The 6,998-nt window shown below is 48.0% G+C and overlaps 1 protein-coding gene across 1 annotated transcript in view; it reads left to right on the top strand.

Moving 5' to 3' along the window:
- Positions 1-6,998, top strand: part of LOC143278125 (uncharacterized) — a 73,963-nt gene that overhangs the window by 42,953 nt on the left and 24,012 nt on the right. The window lies entirely within an intron of this gene.

Genomic DNA, 6,998 nt, shown 5'->3' with positions numbered 1-6,998 from the left:
TGACTGACTGCATACCTAACTGACTGACTGACTGACTGCATACCTAACTGACTGACAGCAGACTGCATACCTAACTGACTGACTGACTGACTGCATACCTAACTGACTGACTGACAGCAGACTGCATACCTAACTGTCTGACTGACTGCAGACTGCATACCTAACTGTCTGACTGACTGCATACTGCATACCTAACTGACTGACTGACAGCAGACTGCATACCTAACTGACTGACTGACTGACTGCATACCTAACAGACTGACTGACAGCAGACTGCATACCTAACTGACTGACTGACTGACTGCATACCTAACTGTCTGACTGACTGACTGCATACTGCATACCTAACTGACTGACTGACTGCATACTGCATACCTAACTGACTGACTGACAACAGACTGCATACCCAACTGACTGACTGACTGCATACTGCATACCTAACTGACTGACTGACAGCAGACTGCATACCTAACTGACTGACTGACAGCAGACTGCATACCTAACTGACTGACTGACTGCAGACTGCATACCTAACTGACTGACTGACTGACTGCAGACTGCATACCTAACTGACTGACTGACTGACTGCAGACTGCATACCTAACTGACTGACTGACTGACTGCAGACTGCATACCTAACTGACTGACTGACTGCAGACTGCATACCTAACTGACTGACTGACAGCAGACTGCATACCTAACTGACTGACTGACAGCAGACTGCATACCTAACTGACTGACTGACTGCAGACTGCATACCTAACTGACTGACTGACTGCAGACTGCATAACTGACTGACTGACTGACTGCAGACTGCATACCTAACTGACTGACTGACAGCAGACTGCATATCTAACTGACTGACTGACTGCAGACTGCATACCTAACTGACTGACTGACTGCAGAATGCATACCTAACTGACTGACTGACTGCAGACTGCATATCTAACTGACTGACTGACTGCAGACTGCATATCTAACTGACTGACTGACTGCAGACTGCATACCTAACTGACTGACTGACTGCAGACTGCATACCTAACTGACTGACTGACTGCAGACTGCATACCTAACTGACTGACTGACTGCAGACTGCATACCTAACTGACTGACTGACTGACTGACTGCAGACTGCATACCTAACTGACTGACTGACTGCAGACTGCATACCTAACTGACTGACTGACTGACTGACTGCAGACTGCATACCTAACTGACTGACTGACTGCAGACTGCATACCTAACTGACTGACTGACTGCAGACTGCATACCTAACTGACTGACTGACTGCAGACTGCATACCTAACAGACTGACTGACTGACAGCAGACTGCATACCTAACTGACTGACTGACTGACTGACTGCAGACTGCATACCTAACTGACTGACTGACTGACTGACTGCAGACTGCATACCTAACTGACTGACTGACAGCAGACTGCATACCTAACTGACTGACTGACAGCAGACTGCATACCTAACTGACTGACTGACTGACTGACAGCAGACTGCATACCTAACAGACTGACAGCAGACTGCATACCTAACTGACTGACTGACAGCAGACTGCATACCTAACTGACTGACTGACAGCAGACTGCATACCTAACTGACTGACTGACTGACTGACTGCAGACTGCATACCTAACTGACTGACTGACAGCAGACTGCATACCTAACTGACTGACTGACAGCAGACTGCATACCTAACTGACTGACTGACTGCAGACTGCATACCTAACTGACTGACTGACTGACTGCATACTGCATACCTAACAGACTGACAGCAGACTGCATACCTAACTGACTGACTGACAGCAGACTGCATACCTAACTGACTGACTGACTGACTGCATACTGCATACCTAACAGACTGACAGCAGACTGCATACCTAACTGACTGACTGACAGCAGACTGCATACCTAACTGACTGACTGACAGCAGACTGCATACCTAACTGACTGACTGACAGCAGACTGCATACCTAACTGACTGACTGACTGACTGCATACTGCATACCTAACAGACTGACTGCAGACTGCATACCTAACTGACTAATTGCAGACTACATACCTGACTGACTGCAGACTGCATACTTAACTAACTGACCAGTCAGCTGTGAGAGGTGCAGGGTGACGGAGGATGTAATGTCTGTCAGTGATGTGTCCATGACTGGTTCTGTTTCTTCTGTCTTGGTCCCACAGGTTGGGTCTTCGTTCTCACTTTGCTCAGTTGAGTAGATGGGTTTTTCCTTTCTTTTTTTCTTCTCTCTCTCTCTCTTCTTTCTTTGTCTTTCTCTCTTTCTCTCTTTCTTTCTTTCTCCAACCTTTCTTACTTTCGTTGTTTTCTGTATTTATTGACTCACTTGTGTAAACAAAGTGAGTCTATGTTTTAACCCGGTGTTCGGTTGTCTGTGTGTGTGTGTGTGTGTGTGTGTGTGTGTGTGTGTGTGTGTGTGTGTGTCTGTGTGTCCGTGTGTCCGTGGTAAACTTTAACATTGACATTTTCTCTGCACATACTTTGTCAGTTGACACCAAATTAGGCATAAAAATATGAAAAATTCAGTTCTTTCCAGTCATCTTGTTTAAAACAATATTGCACCTCCGGGATGGGCACCAAAAAAAAAAAGAAGCCTAATTATATGCAAACTGCATTTACTGTTATATTTATATTTTTTGTATTCTCTAATCTTGGCACTTTGATCTGATATTCTGACCCAACAACAAGAGCAGTCATTATTTTCATTTTTTGTTCAAACAGGAACTTCTTTTGCTCAGCACGGAAGTTTATTTATTTTGCAAACGTTTTGGTGCAGATAGTAAAAAAGGGAAATTACTCTGTAATTAATGCTAGGGGACTTAATTTGCTTTAAACTGATCTTTCTCATCTTAAACATTACATTTTGAAATTATACTCAATACATAAAAAGCTTGGATATTTTTTAAAAAAGTGTATCACAAGTGAGTCTTGAAGGCCTTGCCTCTCTTGTTTTTTATGTGTGTTTTTTTCTTTCTCTTTTCTTTTCCATTTGTGTGTGTGTGTGTGTGTGTGTGTGTGTGTGTGTGTGTGTTTGTTTGTGTGGCTTATTTGTTGATATTTTGTTTGTATGTTTCCCAGTGCTCAGAAGATCTTCTCCCACCCCCACCCCCCAAAACACACACACACACACACACACACACACACACACACACACACACACACACACACACCAAAACAAAAAACAAAAAACAAACCCAAAAAACACTCACCTTTTGTTTACAGTTTACACATCAAAACATAACAGTATGTTTAGAATACAAGACACCTCGGAAAAAAATAAGAAAGGAAGAACAAGAAAGAAAAGAAAAAGGAAAGGAAGAACAGAAGAAAGAAAAGAAAAAGGAAAGGAAGAACAGAAGAAAAGAAAAAGGAAAGGAAGAACAGAAGAAAGAAAAGAAAAAGGAAAGGAAGAACAGAAGAAAGAAAAGAAAAAGGAAAGGAAGAACAGAAGAAAGAAAAGAAAAAGGAAAGGAAGAACAGAAGAAAGAAAAGAAAAAGGAAAGGAAGAACAGAAGAAAGATAGGGAAGAAAAGGAAAAGACTGCCAGTCGTACGTTTCATTTCAAGCAGGAAGTACAGACACAAGGCCTGGGTTCATCTCTTTTCGTTTTCATCTCATTGCAGCGATCATAACGTGGAGGAAGCCGACCAGCGCTGATGACAATGATGAATGTGCACACTGTTCATTGACTCCTACCCTAGTCCCCTCCCACCCCATCTTACAGTTGGCACCCCTCCACCCGCTCCGCTTCCCACACACCGACATACGTACGTACACGCACCTACAGATACATAGACACACAGACACAGACACAGACTCACACACACACACACACACACACACACACACACACACACACACACACACACACGCGCACGCACGCACGCACGCACACACACAGCACACACACACACACACACACACACACGCGCACGCACACACACACACACACACACACACACACACACACACACACAAAGAAGCACGCGCGCACATACACACAGTAGCACCCATTTTCCGACTTCTTTCATCACAGTCTTTGCTGTGTCGTGCGAGTTTTTAGTCCACGTGGAATGAAACCATTTTCCACACTGTTATTCAGAGCACAGGAATAGGTTTGTGTGTTCTAGTGCTAGTACTAGTAGCAGCAGCAGCAGCAGTGGTATATGACAGTCAGTGGTGTTCGACAATGACCATCAGAACAGCAGAGGAGGTAACCGCTGTCCCGACTATCTGGGCAAGAATTTGATTTCAGTGGAGAGTGTCTTGCCCAAGTTTCATCCCCACTCTCTCGGCCAAAAGGGTTTCAGGACAGTCAGCGTTGGGATGGTTCCCAAAAGCCAAGTAGCCCCCAAGGCTGCAGCACTAAGAGTTAGTACAATATTGCCTCCTAGTTTGAGAGTCATAGTCCTTCACAAAAGACTAAGCTGTAAATGATTTCCCATTTCGATTGAGAAACCATTGATAATACAGCTCTCACTTTGCTGTTGGCCCAGCTGTAAACTTGCGTTGGTCTGTGATATAAGTAGCAGTAGGACAGGTGTAGTGGTCAAATGGTCAGAGATCAGGATTCTCGCCCGAGTTTCCTGACCCCCGTCGGCCCCGGTGGGTAAAGGGTGGAGATTGCCGACCTGGGAGGTCAACATAGTGTGCCTGAACATCCTTCATAATCATGTATAGATCAGTTACACACGTTAAAGATCCTGTAATCCAAGTCAGCGTTCGGCGCGTTACAGAAACGAGAACATACCTAGTATGCACACTCCCGAAAACGGAGTATGGCTGCCTAAAGAAACAAAACGGTCATAAACGTAAAATTGTTACATGTCTGTATGTGTGTGTGTGTGGGAGAGGGGGTGGGGGGTGGGGGTGGGGGGGTGGGGTGTGCACCTGTGCGTGTGCGTGTACCTACGTGTGTGTGCCTTTGCCTCTGTGTGTGTGTGTGTGTGTGTGTGTGTGTGTGTGTGTGTGTGTGTGTGTGTGTGTGTGTGTGTGTGTGTGTGTGTGTGTCAGAGGACACAGGAAGAGAGGGACAAAGAGTGATGGGGTTTGAACAAAATAATTATGTCCTTCCTACTGCCTTCTCTCTTTCAGTCTGTCTCTTCTTAATTCTCTCTCTCTCTCTCTCTCTCTCTCTCTCTCTCTCTCTCTCTCTCTCTCTCTCTCTCTCTCTCTCTCTCTCTCTCTCTCTCTCCTCTCTCTCTCTCTCTCTCTCTCTCTCTCTCTCTCTCTCTTTTACTTCGTCTCTTCTTTCACTTTCTCTCTGTCACTGTCTCCCCCCGTTTCTGTCTGCGTTTGTCTGTCTCTCTCTCTGTCTGTCTGTCTCTCTCTCCCCCCCCCTCTCTCTCCCTCTCTCTATCCCTCCCTCTCTCTCTCTCTTCCCCCTCTCTCCCCCTCTCCCACCCTCTCTCTCTCTCTCCTCCCCCTCTCTCTCCCCTTCTCTCTCTCTTCCCCTTCCTCTCTCTTCCCCTCTATCTCCCCCCTCCCTCCCCCTCTCTCCCCCTCCCTCTCTCTTCCCCTCTATCTCCCCCCTCCCTCCACCTCTCTCCCCCTCCCTCTCTCTTCCCCTCTATCTCCCCCCTCCCTCCACCTCTCTCCCCCTCCCTCTCTCTTCCCCTCTATCTCCCCCCTCCCTCCATCTCTCTCTCTTCCTCCCACCCTCTCCCCCACTCTCTCCCCCTCCCTCTCTCTTCCCCTCTATCTCCCCCCTCCCTCCATCTCTCTCTCTTCCTCCCACCCTCTCCCCCCCTCTCTCCCCCTCCCTCTCTCTTCCTCTCTATCTCCGTCCCTCCCGCTCTCTCTCTCTCTCTCTTCCTCCCACCCTCTCCCCCCCTCTCTCCCCCTCCCTCTCTCTTCCTCTCTATCTCCGTCCCTCCCCCTCTCTCTCTCTCTCTTCCTCCCACCCTCTCTCCCTCTCTCTCCCCTTCCCTCTCTCTTCCCCTCTATCTCCGTCCCTCCCCCCCACTCTCTCTCTCTTCCTCCCACCCTCTCCCCCCCTCTCTCCCCCTCCCTCTCTCTTCCTCTCTATCTCCCTCCCTCCCCCCCTCTCTCTCTCTCTTCCTCCCACCCTCTCTCTCTCCCTCTCTCTCCCCTCCGTCTCTCTCTCTCCGCTCTCTCTCTCCTTCTCTCTCTCTCCCTCCCTCTCTCTTTCTCTCTATCTCCCTCCCTCCCTCCATCCCTCCCTCTCTCTCTCTTCCTCCCACCCTCTCACTCTCTCTCTCTCTCCCCCACTCTCTTCCCCTCTGTCTCCCACCCTCCCTCCCTCCCTCTCTGTCTTCCCCCCTCCCTCTCTTCCTCCCTCTCTCTCTCTCTCTCAGTGTTGTTGCAGAAAACAGGTGTGGTAGGGCAGAGCAGAAGCCAAAGGAAAATCAGGAAGACTCCGAGCGGGGAAGTTGAGTGTTTTCACAAGTCCGTTACATCCACTTCTGACGCCGCCGCTCTGCTCTGTCCCTGGCTGTCGGCTCACAGAGGATGGATGGATAGGGTGTAGTGGAATGGGAGGGGGGTCGGTAGGGGGGGACGGGGATAGGAGGGGTGTGATGAAGAGGGTGAGACAGACAGACCTACATACAGACAGACAGACACAGACCAACATATGGCGTCAGCACTGTGAGTGAGGGAAAGGGAATGTGTTAAAACTTTTTTTTCTTTTTATTCTCTCTCTCTCTCGGGGTTTTTTTCTTTTTCTTTTCTTTTTTTTTTTTTTTTTTTTTTTATAAATAGAAAGATCACTTCTCACTCGTTTCTTCACTTGGTTCCCCTGTCCCGACGTGTGTGTGTGTCTTTACATTGGTGTGCAGGTGTGGGGCTGAGTGATGAGATGGAAGGTGGGGGTAGGGTGAAGCTGAAGGGTGGGGGGGAGAGAGGGAAGGAGGGGGAGAGAGGGAAGTGGAGAGAGGGAAAGAGAGGGAAGGGAGGGAAAGAGAGGGAAGGGGAGGGAGGGGGAGGGAGGGAAAGA

This window comes from Babylonia areolata, chromosome 35 (genome assembly GCF_041734735.1).
Source record: "Babylonia areolata isolate BAREFJ2019XMU chromosome 35, ASM4173473v1, whole genome shotgun sequence".
Lineage (NCBI taxonomy): Eukaryota > Metazoa > Mollusca > Gastropoda > Neogastropoda > Buccinidae > Babylonia > Babylonia areolata.
This window is presented reverse-complemented; position numbering and strand designations above follow the sequence as displayed.